The 22,393-nt window shown below is 40.9% G+C and overlaps 1 protein-coding gene across 4 annotated transcripts in view; it reads right to left on the bottom strand.

Annotated features, from left to right (window-relative positions):
• The window catches only part of BCHE (butyrylcholinesterase), a 110,617-nt gene extending 102,415 nt beyond the window's left edge, over window positions 1-8,202 (bottom strand). For 2 of the 4 annotated variants that reach the window (XM_040349303.1, XM_040349301.1), the window contains exon 1: window positions 3,306-3,509. The gene's annotated coding sequence lies outside the window, so the exon portion shown is untranslated. Of the gene's footprint in view, window positions 1-3,305; window positions 3,510-8,100 lie in introns of those variants that run through there. The other 2 variants (XM_040349302.1, XM_040349299.1) reach the window with 2 other exon arrangements.
• Window positions 8,203-22,393: the final 14,191 nt, after the last annotated feature.

Below are 22,393 nucleotides of genomic sequence, written 5' to 3' on the forward strand. Positions count from 1 at the left end.
TCAGATACGAGTTGTAGAAACCAACATGCACATATGGAAGTATCCCTGATTTCTTCTTTGTTCTCAGATAGATAAAGTATGTACTTTCTGATGCTGCAGCTAAACCTATACAGGGGCTGCTAGCTTGTGGTGGCCTGTAATTTCCAGTAATTACATGAGTGCATTGTATCACAGAAATAATCATTTATGATTCCCACCAGTGAAAAGATGAATTGAGACAAATGGAAGAGTAGATATATTCCTTGTTATTAGTCCTTTTCTGCAGTTACAGTGAAAGCAGCTGACAGCCTAAATGTAAACAGAACAATGTTTGCTCTGTCCTGAGCATGTGATGACATCTCTAAAAACTTAGGAAAAAGGGCAGAAGTAATTTGTATATTTGCAAAGTTGCTTGGTATTCTATGATATGTTTACATGTTTAAAGCCCAGCTTCAGCCAATATAATTTATATTGTTTTTGACAGAGTAGAGGTCAGAGAGAGATTTTGTAAAGCTTTTAATGCTGTTGATGTTTCCATTGAGGAGCATTCTACTCTCTTCCTGTCAGGACAGGGGGTTACAGAAATTCTCTTCACCGTGAAGGTTAGATTCTTTATTCATAATTTGCTTATTCATGCATTAATTGTAAGGGGTTTAAATCCCAAATAGAGCCCAACTTAATTTTTGGATACAGTAGAGAAGGGGTAGATAGAGCCTCTGTCACTTTTTTTAACACTGTCTGTGTCATTGCTTGGGAAAAGGGATAATAAATGACTGAATGCCCTAACTTTAGTGTGTTCTGCAGGCATCGTGCATCATACAGTATATAGAATTGGTATTTATACTGTTTCTTTATATGACTGCTTCTCGTTGTCACTGGTTCCTTATGGAGCCATTGGGGGGTTGTACTCATGGCATTCATAGAAACCACTGATGCAGGGAATCCCTGCTCCTTTTAAGCAAAGGGGTGGGAAAAGCAGTGACATCACTACCCACATACGGACCACTGGTAATGATGTCACCACTATCCACGTCCCTTTACTTATATAGCTGATGACAGCACGGGAGCTGTCATTTGGTTAGTGTTACCATTGGGATCAATTATGTGCCTGGGGTTCATTGGGTTAATAATGAGTTTGGCGACATCTTGATTTATGATGGATTTACAATGAAGGACTTTTTGGGATTTTTATTTTTTTAATAAAGGACTTGTTATTGTTTGGGTGTTTTTTTTTTTTTTTTTAAAGAGATTAAGTGAGTTGTAGGCACCATGATTGACATCAAGGGAAATTGTTTAAGGATTTAATTTTTTTTAATAAGAGACAGAGTACTATGCATCCCATACTTATTCACATGGGGGGGGGTGTTATCTGGACCCCTTTATTATTAAGGTGCCTTCCAAATCCTGATAAGTCCCCCACCTCCTGACCCCCACAACCACTGGGCAAGGGGGAGCACAACAACTGGGCACCACATGTTCACCCCCCTTTCCTCTCCAGCCAGACTGCATGCTTGGACTAAGGGTCTGGTATAGATTTTCAGGGGGACCTCATGCTTTTTAAATTTTTCTTGTGTGGTGTCTCTCTTAAAATCTGTACCAGACTCAAAGCGTATGGTATGGATTTTTTGACGGGGGGGCTTTACAAAAAAAAAAGTTTAATTCTTGCTGTAGAAAATGACAGTTACAAAGAAAGAAATATATATACAGTTTAAAGTGCACACAAACCCTTCCAAAGGTTCCCTAAAATACATAGCAAACCCTTGGAGGGTTCTGTGTGATGTTTTCCTGGCTAAATTGGTGTAAATCCTGGTTACATTGATATATATATATATATATATATATATATATATATATATATATATATATATATAGCATTGGTATATATCCCCCCCCACCCAAGTGCTATTTGTTTCACATACCCTTGCCAGGACCTAGAAACCTAGAGTTTCAGATCCCATATATTTGATTGTGGTTCAGGTTTGGCATCCAAACTTCTTTAAAATTAAGCAAACTCTGCTAAAGACAAATCCAGGACAGTTCAGCTCATCACTACTTAGAAACAATACCCTCACTTGCTGTCAGGAACGCACAAAAAAAACAACAACATATTTTTAGTAGGGTGGGGAATAGTTATAAATATGTTTTCTGGGGTATTTAATATAAACTGATGTATTAACATGTATTAGATGGTATATTGTGGAACAATACTTAAAGCAGTAGTAAACACCTCTTGCTCACTTGTACCTATAGGTATTCCTATAATAAAGCTCACCTGGAGGTACAAGGAATATCTCCCAAACATGCATTGGCGCATGTGCACTGTGCTCTGGAGGGACAGCATGCCATCCCTTCAAAGCGCTACGCTCTGATCATGGCTCCTGTGCATGCCGGGAGTGACATAATCGCAGCTCTGTTATTCAAATGGCCGGAACCCACAAACCCAGAAGGAAGATGAAAGCCCTATTAGTGGTGACAGTGCACTGCTGGAGGACTTCTTTTTAAGGTAAGTCTGTGCATACTAGCACATTATGACATTAACTTGCAGGGGGGAAAGTTTTTCTTTTCTTTTTGGAAACTTTTCTATCACTTTAAGGGGGATTTATCAGTAATCAGGATACCTGTCTAAGAAGCCTTTTAAGGAACTGCACAGTGGCTCCTGGCTTTCACACTGTAATGCTGAATTGGTGTTTCTATTCTGGAACAAACAAGAAGTCTGGTGTGTTTTTCCTGCATATATTATTTTGTCTCTAGTGTTTATTATGAAACTGCATATATAGAAGTTTTCCCTGGTAAAATCCCTTCAAATTATGAGAAATGCAAACTTGCAACGTCAAACCCCAGAATGGAAGTGGCAAACAAATATTTAATTAGCAGCACTGATTTATTAATGTGAAAAAGTTTCAAATTTACCCTAGAGATTAACAAATGCTTTGTCCCTTTATATCATATACCCTGTAGTCTTGTTTTTTAGTGTCAAATCACTAAGCTGCATGAATCATATTACTGTGTTTGTTAATTTATCACATAAAAACTGTATCTTCAAAACATTGAACTCACATACCATAAATTGCATTTGGTAGAATTGTGTTTTCCCATTGAATAGTACATTTACATTTTTTATGATGAAATGTTTTATCTCATAAAGCATTATTTCATCTACACCTCACAAGTAAATCACTTGTCTGCTTTTCTCAATATACATTTCCTTAAATGTCATAGTTATTGCAAGTCAAAGGGTAGTGGTATATTATACCTCTATTGAAGTAACATAGATAGACATGCAGGTAAATAAACAATATACTATATACCTATTTTCATAGTCTCACCTCTGTGTTTCAGGTATATAAATTTCCACCTGTGCAAGGTGTCTTAATATAATTGTGCAGTTTTGGACACCAGAAAAGATCCACTGCTCTCAGTAATCCACACAGAACTGACCAAACAGTTTCCCCTGCTCTTCAGTTCAAGTCTATTTGACAAGCCTTGTGCTGAGGGGTGTGACTGCTGCTCAGCTCTGCCAGCATAGAGCACTGGAATTTGGAGGAAAGGAAGCAGCATGACACTGACAGAAACATGTATTGTAAGGCATTTACAAGCAAAAATGTGTTACAAATCAGGTGCAAAGCTTTAAGGCTTTAAAAAAAACATGTATATATCTTTGTGAAGTGAATTTTGGATATAAAAGAGAACCTAAACTGACAACCTTAATTAAATAAAAATAAATATAATTTCTAATAATAAAAAACAAAAACAAATGATGCATAGCAATTAAAACACTATTGGGTTCATTTACTAAAGGCTATTTGGCTGTGTACTTTGTAAGTGCAGTTGCTCCAGATCTTAGTAAATGAAGTGAAGCTTCATTTTGCAATAAATACTCCATCACATGCAAGGAAATGTTTTTGCTTGCACATGATTGGATGATGGAAATCATCAGCGCTTTCCCTTATTTACTAAGCTCTTGAGCAACCCAAGGTTTCAATGTTTAAATACTTTAGTACTAGGGGATCTGAATGTGTGACATGTTTATCATGGTATACTGGTATTTTAGTGCACCTTACAACTTTACGCACAAGTACCTAGTGAACCTGGAAACAGTATATGTTTGTGGACACTATAGTTAGTGTGTATCTATTAATACACAATATTTTTCAATAGAACATAGAGCTAGTGAAGCAGTAATACCCCCCCCCCCTATTTATGTGTTTTTTGTTTTGTTTTGTTTTGTGGGGTTTTTTCATAAGGCAGTTAGAGTGCACTGAGGGATGAGAGCGATTCTCTCGCCCCCTCATAAAGTAATAATAAATACAGATGTCACGGAAGTTAATTAACCTCCCTGGCGGTATGATTCTTTCAGAAAAAAGGTGCTGAAAGCGGTACCATTATTTGCAAGGAAATTTGGCGTTTTATACTGTAGGCCTGTAATTTTTAGAAATAACTCACTTAAATCTGACCAAACAAGATTCTAATAGGCATCCTGGGTATGACATTTTTTTAAAAACAAAATTATAAATTATAATATAATAAATAATTATAAATAATTATAACAAGTAATAATATAATTATAATAAAAATAGAATAGTATCTACTGAACTCTTCCACTATATCTTTTGGCTTTCGTTTTAATTGTCCCTCCTTCCCCTTAATTTGTGGGACGTACGTTGAAAGGTTTTTTTCTTTCAATTTCCCGGCCAACAATTTACTACATTTGTCTCCAAGTTTGTAGTTTATTTTTCTTCCCCTTTGTATTATTGCTTTGGCCTTATAACGTAAGATCTCTGTAATCTGCCTTCTCAACTGCCCTAACTCTCTTCCTATTTGGGGGGCTTGTGTCTTTTTGTGTTGGAGTTCCAATTCCTGAATTTCCAATAATAGGTTTTTAATCTGTTGTTCTCGCCTCCTTTTTAAATTCGATCCATGTTTAATCAGGACCCCCCTGATCACAGTCTTATGCGACTCCCACACCATTCCCGGGTCACTCCCAGGTGTGTCGTTCGTTTGGAAATACGCTGTGATCTCCCGAGCCACATCTTACCTAACTTCCGAATTCTGTAACAAGCTTTCGTTTAAGCGCCACCTTCTCTCCTGGGCTAGAGCTACACTGGACAATGAGAGGCGCAAGCTGACCGGGCGTGGTCTGACCATGTTATACTGCCAATGGGCACCTCTATCACAGAGGAGATCAAGTAATGAGGGATCATAAACGGGTCTATCCGGGAGTACACCTGGTGTGGATTGGAGAAGAAGGTGTAATCCCTCTCCTCTCCATGCAGCGTCCTCCATGCATCCACCAGTTGGACCTCGTATAGTTTTTGCAGTACCCCCCTTCTGACCCCCTCTGTGGTAGACGAAGTAATAAAATAAAATAATAAAAATGATTCAATAATGTAATCAAATCAAAATCACTGAAATTTGCTCAGTTGCAGAATTGTCGCTGTCATTATTTTTTTTTTTTATGACGAATTTCCCCACAAATCGCTATCGCACAATTCTGCAAGTGATTATAATTTATTATCGCTGTTTTTTAGCTGCTCTAAAACTATTTTTTACATAAAGGGACACTTTTGGTTGCTATGGACAATCTACAGTTTACAGGCAGAAAAAAAAGTTTTTATTATATAAAAGTACATGTAGGGCACTGGGCAGACCACTAGGGACAAGGGTGTGTGTATTTTTTACATACAGTACTGTAATCTATAAGATTACAGTATACTGTATGTAATGTGTTTATTTAGGTTTTTGAATTTGGCGCCGTTCTCCGCTCCTGTGCATCGTAACGTCGCAAGGAACAGAGATCGGCGTCACACAGAGGCACTGTGTGAATCGAGCGAGGTCCCGCTCGCTCGCACAGCGCGGTGGCATCGCTGGATCCAGGGACAAGGTAAGTAAACACTCCCTGTGGATCCAGCGAGGCAAGCCCGAGTCTGACTCGGGGTTACCGCTCGCAGCAGGAAAATCTAACCCCGAGTCAGACTCGGGAATACCGCCAGGCAGGTTAAAGGGGAAGAAAGGGGAGAAGGGTAATAGGACATTAACACACTTTCAAATATAATAGGAGGAAACACAAGGTTGGTATAGTGTATTGGGGGTAGAGAAGGATACTTGCTCCCCCTCATAAATTAACATAAATATAGAAGTCACGGAAGTTAATTTAAAAGGGAACAAGGGCACAATGCACTTTAAAGTTTAAATGGGGGGGGGGGTGTCTTGGGGTGTGTTTTTTTTCTCAGGGGGAAAGGGGGTATGGAGGAAATAGAGTGAGGAAAGTTGTGGGAGAGGAGGGAAGAGAAAAGGAAAATCAGGATGTTGCAGGATAGACCCATATTGTTGTTGTTGTAAATGTGGAGTTGTGTTTTATGTAATTAATGTAATGTATATGTGCTTAATGGAAATGTAATGAAAGCTGTATGTGTTTATAAAAATTGAATACAAATACATTTAAAACTGGAGCAATATGGAAAGTGTTGCAACCTATAGCAACTAACCTGCAATTTCCATTCACTGATAATACTACACTTAAGGGAAATCCTGACTGCTTGTAGTGAGCTTCTGAGCACATCTCCATTTGTTTCTGCATTGTCTCAACAGTTTGTGTGTGTGTTTGTGTGTGTTTGTTGTTGTTTGTATGTTTGGTTATGTGTGTTCACATGTGCTTGTGGTGTTCAAATATTGCAATGTGCTAGAGATTTTATATTGTTTCTGCTAATTATTTCTGTAAAAAAAAAAAAAATCTTTCAGTGCTTGTGCAAATCAAGATAACAACACATTGCATTGAGGATTGTACTGTATTTATAGGAAGGGAAATCATTATCTGCCATTATTTATAAGTCTATAATCCCTTGTATTGTCTTGATGTCGAGGCGAGAACCTATCATGCATAATTCCCCTTATGTGACCTTACCATATTAATGCCTTTATTTCTGCTAATATTAGATGCACTAATCCTATCACTCCTGCTATAATAGTTCAAAAGTTTTTACATAATAGAGAAGGAATTAGTAAAGCTTAACAAGTGACTAAAACAGAAAGGATGGTAATAAACTGCTGTTTATAAAAATATAAAACAAAGCTGTACTCAGGGTCTAGTTTTGTACTACCATAACAATAAGTCTATTCTTAGCACATGTTAATTGGTTAACAAAAGAACGTTGTTAGTCTGCAAATGCAAAGTTCTTCTGAGATTAGGTAATAATAATTTCCTACTTTTTATTTCAGTTTTCGTTACCCTGCTAGAATAAAATACAGCGATATGAGGATGCAGTTGTTCATTTATTTTTACCAGCATTTTTTCTAGGACTGTGCTTAACAATAGAGCAGAGTCAACATAAATAAAGCCAATTATGGTAATATGCTTGAGTATGAGTGCTTTAACAAATCCCTACACTTCAGTGCTTTGCTTAGTACTAATAGTTTATGGTGAAAAAACAAGGGGACTAATACCATAGCAATAGATAAAAAAAAGTAGGACCATTTTTTTTAATAGCAGCCGAGTTGCAGCATGTGATATATTGATTTATTCAATTTGACAGCTCCAGTTTTTAAATATAAAAAGATAAAAAAAATTGTAGAATATAAATTTTTTGACAAAGCAAACTAATAATTTTAAAATGTAGGGACAAAGCATTATTTTGTTAAAAAGTGTGCAAAAGAAAATATGTACATGTGTCAGTCTTTCTGTCTTCATTTTGTTATAAATATAATTTATTCAGTAATGTATGTAGCAATGTTATTGAAGATATTTTGAATATAAGTACTAAATAGGCTTAAACATGCTTATAAACCGAAAACAATCATACAGTTACAGTATTCATTACATATCCACATGATTTTTTTTTTTTTTTTTACACACAGCTAATAACAAATCTGCATGAATAAAATAAAGAAACATGAAGAACAGTAACCATAACATTGCTATCAGACAGCAAATTCAGCAGTGGTATCTATTTAGGCATTAATCTCTGGTATCTTCTCAGGATGCATTTGGGAATAGGACAATCTGTATTGTATGTGTATAAGTACCAAAACTGTTTTAATTCAGTCTGCAATATCTGAATTAATAGAAAGTGCAAATTAACATGGATTAAAAGATTCACTGAAACACAGAATTATTGAGACACTTACCCGAGTAAAATTACAAAGTTTTAAACAGCGAGGATCTTAAGTAGCTCAGTGCCTAGAAGTACATCTGCTGCCTCAGTTCTGTAAATTGGATAGTACGGACATTAATAGAAACTGTGTCTGAATTAAAGCTCGCGAGACTTGGCAGCAGCAACTTGATCTGCAAGCAGTCGATCTTTACCATCTGACATCTGCTTTATGCATAAAACTTTGTTAAATGTCTGTTTTTAGAGTCACTTCAAAAACAAAGATTGTCATGCATGCTTTGGTAAAGCATAACATATACAAGCCTGCTATAGCATGCCTATATGTGCATATATACAGAGAGAGAGAGAGAGAGAGATTTGAGCATCAAAGAAAAAATGTATTAATACATGCATTTTCATATATACAAATGATGTAATTGTTTACTCTGCTGTGAAATTATCATATTAACAGTAATACTAATAACACCTGAGCAGTAACTGAAGCTGAAGCTGTGCTCACTTTAAATAATCATCATATGCAAAGGAAATGAAAATAAACAAGTAAAATAATAGGATTTTTATTTACACATTATTGGATGATCAACATTAACACTTCACTTAAAGGGTTTGTAAAGGATTTTTTTTTTATAACAAACATGTCATACTTACCTTCACTGTGCAGTTCGTTTTGCACAGAGTGCCCCCGATCCATGTCTTCTGGGGTCCCTCGGCGGCTGTCTCGGTCCTCCCCGCAATTAGTCACCACAGTCATGCGAGAGCTCTCCTGGTGGTCACTAATTGTGGGCGCCCTCCCGTGATACAGCGATCGGCCATAACCGCTCGCTGTATCACTCGGCCCCGCCCCTCGGCGTTCCGTGTCACTGGATGTGATTGACAGCAGCGCCAGCCAATGGCTGCGCTGCTCTGAACCCATCCGTGCTAGCCAATCAGCGCCAGGCTGAGCGGCAAAGAGAATATCGGGACTGCGCAGGACTTTCGAGGGGTCAGGTAAGTATAACGGGGCTCGGGGGGGGGGGCAGCAACATCAGATGTTTTTTCACCTTAATGCATAGATTGCATTAAGGTGAAAAAACATTTTCCTTTACAACTCCTTTAAAGGAGAAGTCCAGCCTGAGCTTGTTTGGCTGTACTTCTCCTATGGGTCACAGGAGTGCAATTCGTTTTGCACTCTTGGGACTCGTTTTGAGCAGAGAGCGGTCTAAAGTCCGCTCTCTGCTGACATCACTGGAGTCAGTCCAGGCACTGTGTCATCACGACAATAAAGTGTGGATCCACCAGGTGCCTAGACTGATACCCTTATCAGCCTCTCAACGAGTTGCTGAGAGACTGAGACGGCTGCTCCCCTCCCCTCCACTGCTCCAGTGAGCGGGGGGGTGGGACAGAGCAGAAAGCTGCTGATTGACAGTCAGCAGCTCTCTGCCCAGGGATCTGTGAGAATCGAGCTTGAGTGCTCAGTTCTCATTGCAGAGGTGGCGGGGGACAGATGCAACATTGGACCGATGCTGCATCCACCTAGGTAAGTATGAATCTAGAACAAAAAAACAACATACTTCTCTTTTAACAACTTCACCTTACTCGCTATGTTAAGCAAATATTCCTTGATCTTAGGGAACAGTCATCTTGCTGAGTTAACAGTCTCCACTCCTTTGGTAAATCAACTCATTTGTCTGACATTTTAAAACTGGGGGTTTCCTGTGACCCATCAGAGGGAGCGGGGTCACCCGTGACACCACGGGGAAACCGCTGGAAACCCCTGTTGCGTCAGAGGGGACGGAACCACCCATCCACGTCACGGGCGGTCCCGCCCACGTTTATAAAAGAGCTATCAGACGGGTCGTGCGACATTCGGCCGGGAGCCTCCTATGGAGGCAGTATCATTCGTAGCGGCGGGTCGGACTCATAGAAGGATTACAGCGCTGGATTTTTATTAAAGGACTTGTCCCAACTTTGTGTGTGTGTTTTTTTCCTTTTTTCTCACTTTTTTGGGTGAAATGGTAGGGGTACAATGTACTCCGTTACCAATTCACATGGGGGGGGGGCATTTTTTTTTTTTTTTTGGCGTGGGGTTTCTCTTCAAATTTATACCAGACCTCAAGGGTCTGGTATGGATTTTTGGGGGCAACCCCACACCATTTTTTTTATTTGGTGCAGGGTTCCCCTTAATATGCATATCCAACCTGAAGGGCCTGGTAATGGAATTTGGGGGGCCTCCACACATTTTTTATTTATTTTTTGGTTCGGGGTACCACTTAATATTCACAACAGACCCAAATGGCCTGGTAATGGACTAGGGGGGAACCCATGTCGTTTTTTTCAATGACTTTTATCTGTATTGCCAGGACCCGACAATTCATTATAGTGCCCTGCAGAATGAAGCACCGTTCTCCAAGCAGATGGGAAAGCTGAAGGTGAATGGGGTGAAGAGTGTCTGATATGTTGTCTGTAGGAGGGGCACGGCTCAGCTCCACCTTTCGGGGTGGCCATAACAACCCCTAATGCAGGAGGAGACAGCCACGCTCAGGAGCAGAACGTGCCAACAGCAGGGTAGAAAGAAGAAATGGCAATAGACAAATTCTTCTCCACAGCCAAGAGGCCAGGGAGGGAACTGGTAGTTCTGGACAAAAGAGTGCACCTCGGATGAGGGAGAGCAGCGCTACTCCGCTTGCCTCTGTGGCGGCCAGCAGTGGGCATTCAGCTTCTAATCCTGGTGGGGAGACCTGTTTTGCTACTAATGTCTCTGATTTGTATGAATTGTAAATGTTGGTTACATTTTTATCTAATGTATTACAGCAGTTTAAAGGGGCACAGTCAATTTGTGCTAGTGCTAATGAGTTTGGAGGAGCACAGGACACTGGTGCATTGAGCATTGCTCATAGTGACACTAATGTTACAGGGGCACATTCTCATAGTGCAAAGGTAAATTTTTGGCAGATATTGGTGCTGTGTGGCAAAGAAGGAAGAAATTAAGGATCAAATTGTGAATAATGGAGTTTTTCTCCGTTCCAGAGTGCCCCTTAAAGAGGAAGTAAACCCTAATGGGTTTTACTTCCTCTTTTGCTCACTGCAAGCCCTGCAAATTAAAAGCATAATGGGCTAGTATGCATTGCATACTAGCCCATTATGTGACACTTACCTGCAAACAAATCCAGCGCTGTCCCCTGTGCAGGCTACGTCTATCTTCTCGCCCCTCTTCCTTTCCGGGGCCGAGAACTCCGGCTCTGTGATTGGCCGGAGCCACGTGATGTCACTCTGCACATACGCCTGGGAGCCGTCAGTAATGACACACGCTAGGGAAGAAACGGCGCGGAGGTCCGTTTCTTCCCAGTGCATGCACTGATTACATCATCGTGCACTACAAGTGAAATACCTCCTAAACGGTGGCACTCAGATTGGTTGCAGCAGGACATTCTTCAGAATATTGTTCTCCTGGAATTATTCCCGGTATTAGTTTCCATAATGGTTTGGAAGGATGTCTTCATGAACCGTAGAGTTCTGGTGCACACATATAACAAAGGTGTTTTCTTTGCTATTAATACGTTATCCTTGAAATCTGAACCAATTATTAAACTTGTGCTTTCTAGTATTGCACTGCATGCATTTCAATATTTGGTTAAAAGCAACACACATAGCCAGGATACATAATAGCACAGCTGATGCATTATCTTGTTTGCAGTTCGAGAAGTTTCGGGACTTGGCTCCATCGGCAGCATCCCTTGCTCAGATTTCCTCTGGGGCTTAATTTGGAGCTGATACTTTCTAACCTCAGAAACTTTGTATCAAGGAAGACTTGGCAGAGCATATATATATATATATATATATATATATATATATATATTAGAAAGTATGGGCCAGATTCACAGAGACGGGTGCATCTTTAGTTAGGCGTAGCGCATCTCATATGCGCTACGCCAACGTAACATTGAGAGGTAAGTACTGTATTCACAAAGCACTTGCTCCCATATGTACACTGGCGTAACGTAAATGGGCCAGCGTAAGCCCACGTAATTCAAAGTAGCAAGGCAATGGACGTGTTGTATTCAAATGAATCGTGACCCCATGTGAATGCATGGCCAAACAAACGGCGCATGCGCGCGCATGCTCAGAATCACGTCGCAATTGGTTTGCTTTTAAATATACTACTGCATATGCCGACCTTATGTCTTGAACTATGTGATGCTGATATTTAGTATGTTTATTTTATCTTACTTTGCCTGGTGGTCACCTGTGGTGGATTACCCTTTTCTCCCCCTTCCCCCCCCCCGTCCCTCTCTCACACTTTTTCTCATTTTCTGCTTTTACCCTTTTCTTATATCTTTTCTTACCTTTTCTTTTCATTTTTTTGTTTTCCCTTGCTAATTGCTATACTTTATGCACATTGGTACAAGTGCAATTAAACAGTGATGTCGGGAAATAGTGATTTACTGTTGAGTCATATTGGTCATTTTTTTTCTTTGTATAAGGCGGTTTCTACTGTGTTATGATTGTATGACATCTGGAAGTTTTTGGTAACTTGTCATAGCTTGACTACATCCTCTACCCCTTTCCCCTTTATTTTCTTTGTTTTGCCGCTTGTTTTTGGAATTGTTTTTTCTTTTTTGTACCTCTATGTCTTGAATACCTTAATAAAAACGTATTGAACAAAAAAAGAATCACGTCGCAAATACTCCCTACGATACTACGTCACAATGCGTACGACGTGAAACCTCACTTACGACCAGCCCCATTCACGTACTACTTACGTAAACAACGTAAAAGCTGACGGCAGTTCCGACGTCCATACCTTGCATGGGCTACGCCACCTATAAAGGTGTTTTATCTTTACGCCGGCGTATGTCTTACGTAAACGGCATAGCTTACTGCGACGGGCGTACGTACGTTTGTGAATCGGCATATCTAGCTCATTTACATATTCGACTCGTAAATCAACGGAAGCGCCCCTTGCGGCCAGCGTAAATATGCACCCAAGATACGACGGCGTAGGAGGCGTAGTCGTATCTTGGCCAAATTCTGTCGTATCTGGTTTCCAGAATACGCTTAGGCCTCGTACACCAGTTTCCGCGGACATGTCCGACCGTGTGTAGGGCCTAGCGGGCAGTTTTCCGGCCGAGCGGACAGGTTTCCAGCGGACAAAAGTTTCTTAGCATGCAAGTTTCTTAGCATGCTAAGAAACTTGTCCGGTGGAAACCTAACCATCGGACCAAAATCCCCTGCATGCGTCGAAGTGATTCGTCGCATGCGTGGAAGCATTGAACTTCCTGGTTCCCGCACGTCGCCGAGTCATCGTCGCCCCCACGTCACTGCATTTTCTGTCCGCGGGGAATTTGGTCTGATGGTGTGTACACACATCAGACCAAAACCTCCCAGCAGACATGTCCGATGAAAACGGTCCGCGGACCGTTTTCATCGGACATGTCTGGTCGTGTGTACAAGGCCTTAAAGATATGACGACGCACATTCGGATTTACGATGGCGTATCTATTGATACGCCGTCGTAAGTCTCTGTGAATCTGGCCCTATATATATGTATATTGTAAGGGGTTAGCTCGGTAGCGGGGGTGTGTGACCTCCTGAGTGGGTTCACTACACACGGAATTATACAGAGAGGCAGCCGTGGGTGGTTGAAAAAACAAGGGTTATGGTTTATTCTTCCATATTGCTGGAAACAAGTGCAAGCATCCAAACAGCATAAACAAAACAAAACATAAAATAAACCCTGGCCACTTGGGCCGTCTACCTTCACAATACAGGAACCTACCTATGGAGTCTGGCAACATACACTGCCACTAACTAACCTGCCTGCCTAATCTAGCACAATCTATCTCCATCCACAGTCACACATTATACATGGCTGCTATGTAAGCAGCCTTATATAGCGTGGGGGTGGGGAGTCATGATTGTCCAAAGGCTTTGGCCAATTATGGCTCTCATAGCAGAGCGCGCTGTGATTGGCCAAAGCATGCAGGTGAGGTGCATGCTTTGGCCAATCATCAGATATCAATGCACTGCGATCTCGCAATGTATTTTGGGGCGCTCGAATTTGCCGCAAACGCCCCATAATATTTGCCGTTCAATGAACGGGCAAACACCTGATGTTTGAGACAAACTTACGTTTGACTCGAACATCAAGCTCATCCCTAACTGAAAGACATGAATGTTTTAATTCTTGAAAGGTACTTTAAAAAATACACAGGAAAGGCAAACCTTTGAACTAAGAATGATAATTAAACTTGAAACAAAGGATATTGAACTAAATGTGGACCTGTTTTCTAACTCACTATCTATTAGTTTTATGTCCTCTGTGACTCTTTTTCCTCATCCCCATCCATAGCCTTATTCTATCCCTATCTCACCAATGATCAAAGTTTAGCTACCATTGCTGTGTATGATTGTTTGTGTTTTTTCTTGTTTTTCCCTCAGAGATTGTCTAACCCAACATTCTGCATAAACCTTGAAAGGGAGGGTGCACCCTGAAAATGTGGATGTTAGTGAAAATAAAAAGGGTATTAGTGACAGTACTCAATTGTTTTTCTCAGCAAGGAAAAAAGATGATATCCAAACTTCCAAAAACCTATTGTCTATCTGCTCTCTACGCTTTACTCCAAAAACCAATGAAACAAAGTAAAACACCCACTATGGAATTTTGGGAGCGAGAACTCAAATTCACATAGGAGAGAGTTGGCGCTTGGAACAGAAGCGATGTGAAAAAACTAAAATAGAAAACTCTTAAAATCAAGGCAATGGTTAAAAACATGAGACTATTAAAGTCCTTATAGTCCGTGCTAAAGCACTTGAAGGCAGCCCAGTGAAGATATGAAGCAAATCTTGAAACAGCTGGGGGAGAAGACACAGAGGCACCACTCTAAGTGCAGAATGTTGCACATAATTTATTGAGCAAGTAAAGCAAACATACTCACAAAGGTAGATAAAATTGAGCATGTAAAACCATGGAACGTCTGGGAGGAAAGTCACTTAAAATGGCTGTGATCTGGTGTAGTGAAGCGGGTAGCGCCGGTGGATGCCGACGCTTCCTGTATCTCAGTCACACAGGGAGTCGGGGCTGTGACGTCAGTTCCAGGTGAGTGGTGGGCCGTGTCGATGACGGCACTTCTGGGTGAATCGAGGGACCAATAGGCCTATTGGTCCCTCGATTTGAGGTCCCGGTGATTCGAGGGACCAATAGGCCTATTGGTCCCTCGAATCACCTGGAAATGCCGTCATCGACACGGCCCACCGCTCACCTGGAACTGACGTCACAGCCCGGCTCCCTGTGTGACTGAGATACAGGAAGCGTCGGCATCCACCGGCGCTACCCGCTATACTGGTAATTCGATTTTCTTTACTATAAACCCCTAAGATTCATATTAACAATATTCCTGTAAGTAATACCATGTTTGGTCCATTAACCACTTGTCGACCGTCGCACGCATTTATACGTCGACAGAATGACACTCCTGGGCAAAATGACGTACCTGAACGTCCCTTTTAAGGAAGTGGCATTGTGGACGCACGCACACCGCAAGCTCCATGAGCCCGGCCGCGGGTCCTGCGGACTCAATCGCCACGGGGATACTTGCGATTGTCTCACGGTGAGGAAGAACGGGGAGATGCTGATGTAAACAAGCATCTCCCCGCTCTGCCTAGTGACAATGACAGTGATCACAGCTTCCTGTAATCGAAAGTGGTGATCACTGTCTTGTCACATACAGCCCATTCCCCATTACAGTAAGAAGCACTCACTAGGGCACACTTAACCCCCTACAGTGCCACCTGGTGGTTAACCCCTTCACTGCCAATGGTCCCAAAAATGTGTCAAAAGTGTCCAATGTGTCCGCCATAATGTCGCAGTCATGAAAAAAAAAAGCTGATCGCTGCCATTATTATTAAAAAATGTATATTAATAAAAATGCCATAAAACTATCCCCTATTTTGTAGATGCTATACCTTTCGCGCAAACCGATCAATTAACATATCGGCCTAAACTGAGAAAAAAAATTATAGATTTTTTAGGTATATTTATTAAAGCAAAAAGTAAAAAATATAGAATTTTTTTCAAAATTGCCATCTATTTTGGTTTATAGTGCAAAAAATAAAAACCGCAGAGGTGATCAAATACCACCAAAAGAAAGCTATATTTGTGGGGGGAAAAGGACATCAATTGTGTTTGGGAGCCATGTCGCATGACCACACAATTGTCAGTTAAAGCGACACAGTGTTGAATCGCAAAAAAGTGGCCCGGTCATTGACCAGCAAAATGGTCTGGGGCTTAAGTGGTTAAGCACTATACGTGTTGTAATGCATTGAATCTCAATACTTTATTTGATCCCTCCCTATATATGCTGTTGATAGTGTGTGAAATTGTCTTTCTATTTGTCTTGTAATTTTTCAAAATGTTAATAAGGAAATAAAATATAAAAAAAAAGAAAGATGGTATGAAGAAAAGGGAAAGAGTGTAAAGGGAGTACTGGATATCTTAAGGTTTATCTTTCTAGAACACAGTATATGGTCTTGACTCTTCTATACATGTTTCCAAACTCTCTGGATCTCTCTCACAGGGTATGCTGGCTTGACACTAAAGTTAGAATGTAGTTCCCTAGTAATTGAAGTTAAGGGCCCGGATTCAGATAGGAGATACGACGGCGAGTGCAGGCCGTCATATCTATGCACCTGATTCAGAGAATCAGTGAGGCCCCGTACACACGGCCGAGGAACTCGACGTGCCAAACACATCGAGTTCCTCGGCGTGTTCAGTCCTGGAGCCGCCGAGGAGCTCGGCGGGCCGAGTTCTCCCATAGAACAACGAGGAAATAGAGAACATTTCCTCGCCGAGTTCCTCGTCGGCTTCCTCGGCCGAAAGTGTACACACGGCCGGGTTTCTCTGCAGAATTCAGCTCTGAACCGAGTTTCTGGCTGAATTCTGCCGAGAAACTCGGTCGTGTGTACGGGGCCTTACGCATAGATATCCCTAAGATCCGACTGGTGTACGTGTCTTACACCGTCGTATCTTAGGCTGCATATTCACGCTGGCCGCTAGGTGGCGCTTCCGTATAGTTATGCGAGGAATATGCTAACGTACGTCCCGGCGGCGCATTTTTTTACGTCGTTTACGTTAGGCTTTTTCCGGCATAAAGTTACCCCTGCTATATGAGGCGTAGCTAATGTTAAGTATGGACGTCGTTCCCGCGCCGAGTTTTGAAAATTTTACGTTGTTTGCATAAGTCGTTCGCGAATAGGGCTTTGCGTAAATTACGTTCACGTCAATACCAATGAGGCTTTGCGGCGTAATTTCGAGCTGGTTGGAGGCCGAAATGCTGAGAGGGCTCCCCTTGTGGCTAAGTGCAGTACACCCCTGAGGTTGGATACAGAGGGTGTAGTGCCCAGAAAAGCACAGGTTGCCGGATGGATCCAGGAGAGAAGAGCTGCCACCTTGCCAAGTGTTACCGAGCTGCCACCTTGCCAAGTGTTACCGAGGACTCCTAGAGACTGCAGCCCAGCAGTGTTTCCTGTACTCTCCAGTATTCTTCAGGCACTCACCAGCTCTTCTCTCCTGGATCAATCTGGCAACCTGTGCTTTTCTGGGCACTACACCCTCTGTATCCAACCTCAGGGGTGTACTGCACTTAGCCACAAGGGGAGCCCTCTCAGCATTTCGGCCTCCAACCAGTTTGATGGTACTACCTAGGATCTAGGAACCGGACACTTCTCAGTCTTGTTGGGAGACTATAAAAATAATCCTGTGCCCATATTGACCGCTGTAGTGGTCAGTATCTTCGGTAAGCAGACTACAATACCTCACCACTTGGGTGTTTTGTTTTGGTGGATAGATCGTTTGGACTATTTTGGATGTCACATCTTGAATATTACATTGGTGATTCACATTGGATTTTGTATTCACTTTTTGGATTTCTTACACCATTCACCACCATATGTGTATGGACTGCACTTATTCACATGTTTTTTATTATGAACTTTTCCTTTTTTACTTCATTGGATATTTTTTATTTATATATATATAATCCTTTATATATATATATATATATATATATATATATATATATATATATATATATATATATATATATATATATATATATTGTTTGTGTTTTTGTGTTTTATACATATACCTTAGTTCACAGCGTGGGTATCACTATCAATTACTATTAGTTTTTGCGCTGTACCTATACCTTTTTTCACTTGTTCTTTGATTTGTATCTGCAATTTTTGGTACTTGGCAGCATTTACATTTTCATTGTTTCTGTGCAGTGTTTTTTTCTGTTAGAAATTGTATTTCTTTGAAAAAAGTTTTTGCCATTCTTCCTTTGATGGTCTGATGTGCCTACACACCATCAGTTCAAAAACCGATCGAGTCCAACGCGGTGACGTAAAACACAACGACGTGCTGAAAAAAAAGTTCAATGCTTCCAAGCATGCGTCGACTTGATTCTGAGCATGCCCGGGTTTGGAACCGATGCTTTTGCGTACTAACCATCGATTTTGACATATCGGTCAGGCTTCAATCGGTCCAATTTTAAAGCAAGTTTTCTGTTTCTGGACTGAAGGACTACAGACCAATGGGGCGTACACACGGTCGGTTTGGACCGATGAAACTGAACTTCAGTCCGTTTTCATCGGTTTGGACCGACCGTGTGTACACGGGTAACACGTGTAACAGTCTGCAGGGGTTGTGTGGAGGTGAAAGTAAAGTTGAGACTGACAATGTTAGAGTCAATCATTTATTTTCTAAGTGCTCTGAATTATGCAAAGTGCATCAGATTTAACAATTCTTCAAGTGAGTATTGCAAAATGTGATCTGTTCTATGGGCATCCCAAACCCTTTTCCCACCCAAGTTATATCCCACAAAAAACAAAAACAAAACAAAAGCAAATGACTGTTCGTAGTCTACTGGAGAGTGATGTATGAAGGTCTGGCAGCAGGGTGAACGTAGTGGAAGATAGTAACTCATAGCAACACACTGCTACAGGTGGTACATCAATATTTATGTTCCTAGGAAGGACCTCAAGTAATGTTTTCTGTGTAAGCTTTCCACTCAACTGCTCTCTTGCAAACAGTTTGCTTCCTTTTGGACAGAGCAGTACAGCATTTATATCTAGCAGCTTCAGGGTTTCCTGGGAGGGGATAACCCTGGAGCCAACCAAACAGTAGGCCCAAAGACTTGGAAGAAACACAGTTATCACAGTGCTATCCTCACCATGAAGATGCATAAGGGAACCATATTCCTGGAATATTTAATACCTTATCAAGTCTGATGATTGGCTAAACAAAGTAGTAAGTAAGGACTGGCCAGAGAGGGATCACGTTGATGCAGTTGGCTATCTTGAACATGTATTGCAATATATGCAAACCAAGAATCCCTGTTGTTATGCAAATGTTTGTGTGCAGGTGATTAATTGAGAATTTTGTTTGTTAGCATGTGGTCACACACCCCTAGCACATGTATATGTTAGTTAGATCACACTTAGACAACTATGTCCATTTCTAGAAACCTTGCTTGTACAAAGATATTGATAGGGTAGAATGAGTCCAGAAACAAGCAGCAAAATGGTGGGAGGCCCAAGGAATAAAACATATCGAGAGAGACTGCAAGGATAAAATGTATAGTCTTGAGAAAAGAAGGTGTAGCCATGCAGCAGATTGTTTCTCTCCTTGCCAGAGTTTGACAGAGTGCAGAGAGAGAAGAGAAGCGCAGGAGGATATTTATTGGTTGCAGTTACAGCCTAGGATTGTGCCTTGCTGGCCAAAAGCTTTTTTCTGTGTGTACTGTGCTGTGCTGTTGGTGTAGATGTGCTGCAAAGAGAGGAGAGCCTAAACAGTCATGGGTGAGCAGAAATCTTTGTGGTGCTACAGAGATGCTTTATAGCTGCAGGACCCTGAATGAGACTGACTGCAGAAAGTTACAATGATACAGAAATATAGTCCACAGCTCTGGGAAAGGAAAAGGTCTATAATACAGCAACTCTGTCTGGAGAGTGGAGCCTGTATGCATGGCACAACCTCTTGCTTGACCTAGAAAGGCTCTTATTAGTGGTGAGAGACCTCCTTGCCACTTGAGTTCTATGACTGTTTGTTGGTTGAGCACTCCCACAGGAGCTCAATGACCCCAGCACCAACAGAGTGTTTATAGGCCTAATGTCTATGTGTTTAGACAGGGCCCTTTAATTCCAGATTGGCCCTATAGTTGACTTGTAATAACTATAATTAATGGTTCTAGTCTTCGTGTGTTTTAGAACTTGTATTGTCATTGATATTTGCTGTCTAACCAAACAGAATTATAAAAGGAGAGGGGGGACAGGACTGAACACTTGAAATACATGAAAGGTGTGAATAAGGTTCAGGATGGCAGTAGTTTCAATATGGAGCTAAGATCAAGAACACAGGGACATGATCTCAAACTACCAGGAATAAAGCTTAAAACTAATCTTAGGCTGGATTAGTGCTTTTTGCATTTTGCAGATTTGCACTACAGTCCATTTAACATGGTGTCCTATGGAACACGTTCTGTAGTGCAAATCTGCAAAATGTAAAAAGCAGTAAAACTGCATAGGTGTGAATCAGGCCTTACAAAGTATTTTTACAGAAAGAATAGTTGATACTTGGACTTTCAGGTAGGGAATCAGTCAACAGTAAGTGAAATCAAACATGCTTGGGACAAACAATTTTTATGCAAAAAAAGTAAAACAATAAAACAGAAAAAAAGGGGAAGACTTTATGGTCTTTTTTTACTATCAGTCTTCTAGGTTTCTGTATTTGTTTCGCAACAAACTGCTGAATTTGTAAACAATGTGTTACCCTACTGTGAGATTTACACTCTATATAGCATATTACCTTTTCTAACCTCTATTATGGGACATGCTTATACCATAGTAAGCTGCTGGGGTAACAATTTATTTAGATCTTTGTGTACTCAGTACACAAAAATATAATCCAAATGGCACATTTAGCTATTGCTTCTAAATAATTCTGAAATATACAAGACCTCTCTGAAATCAATAAATATTTTGTGACACTGCACACATCAATATTAATTTGTTGACTGTGCATGGCATGCTGATACAATGCGGTGTTTCGTATAAGTGATTTAGAAATTCCACAATAATGACAGCAACCACAAAAAGTACATTCCTTTCAATGACTTATGTTTTGTAAAGGGCAAATGACATCAATATGAGTTTCTTCAGCCTGGCTCAGCAATGAGATGGATTAATTCTGTCACTGAGTGAAAATCTGATGCATATCTGTTATCATGAGCTAGCCACAGAGTTGCACTGGATGCCCGTGATTTTATATTAAACATCACTGCTTTTTGATTTATTCCTAAGGCTAATGAAAAGCACAAAGTAGACAGTAGAAGTGCAGTTTTTAGTTGAATGGATGGCGTCAAAGATAGCAAAGTCTAACCCACACCTTTAGAAGGACTGATAAGCGACATGAGTCGATTAGGAGTTATTTAGAAGACATGAAAGCTGTGTTTGTTTATAATCTATGCACTGAATTAACATGTCACTTTAATATACATTAGAGTCACCTCTCTGTCATTTACAACTTGAAGCACAGAGATCTAGCATCAGTAGGCATAAATCAGACAAGAGCATGGATACTGCAGTCTTTTTTATTGCTAGTGTAGTACTGTATGTATAAATTCTAAATATATAAAGTATAAGGTCTGGTGTCAATGGCTTTTGTTCACATCACAACTGCTTATTCCTTCATTCAAGCCAACTGAAATGCAAAAGAGACACAAAAAAGGGTGATACATCTTAGAAGGAGGTGAGATGTAGACCAAAAAGGAAGGTAACTGCATGTTAAATGCTATTGTCAATAAACTGTAAATGATCTCAGAAACATCTGACAACTGATGACAAATGATAACAATCATTTGTCTCCCGTTTGTATTTCAAGACAAAATCCTGGTAGAATGCAAAGGGGGGGATCGTACTGCCGCTGTTAAGTACACTGTAGCACTGAACCCGCTACTGAGGCTGGTACACGCCCACTTCCCGCCCATACAAAGTGACGGACATATAAATACACTCAATCAGCGTGGTTGGGCACGCCTCCTGAAGACGTTCACCACAAAACGTACGTCGGGGCAGCATCCAACCACGCACACGTACGCACCAGTACCTGTCACTTCCTGCATCTCTGGCTCCAAACCACCTCGGTACGTGGAACGCACGCTCCGGAGACCAACAGAGCACACAGCTTACAGCACTCAGGATCCTTCATAGCTGACCCTATACTACTAAGCCTCAGTGCCGGGTTTGAGGCACCTCAAAAGTAAGCGGCCACTTGG

Source organism: Rana temporaria, chromosome 4, assembly GCF_905171775.1.
Source record: "Rana temporaria chromosome 4, aRanTem1.1, whole genome shotgun sequence".
Lineage (NCBI taxonomy): Eukaryota > Metazoa > Chordata > Amphibia > Anura > Ranidae > Rana > Rana temporaria.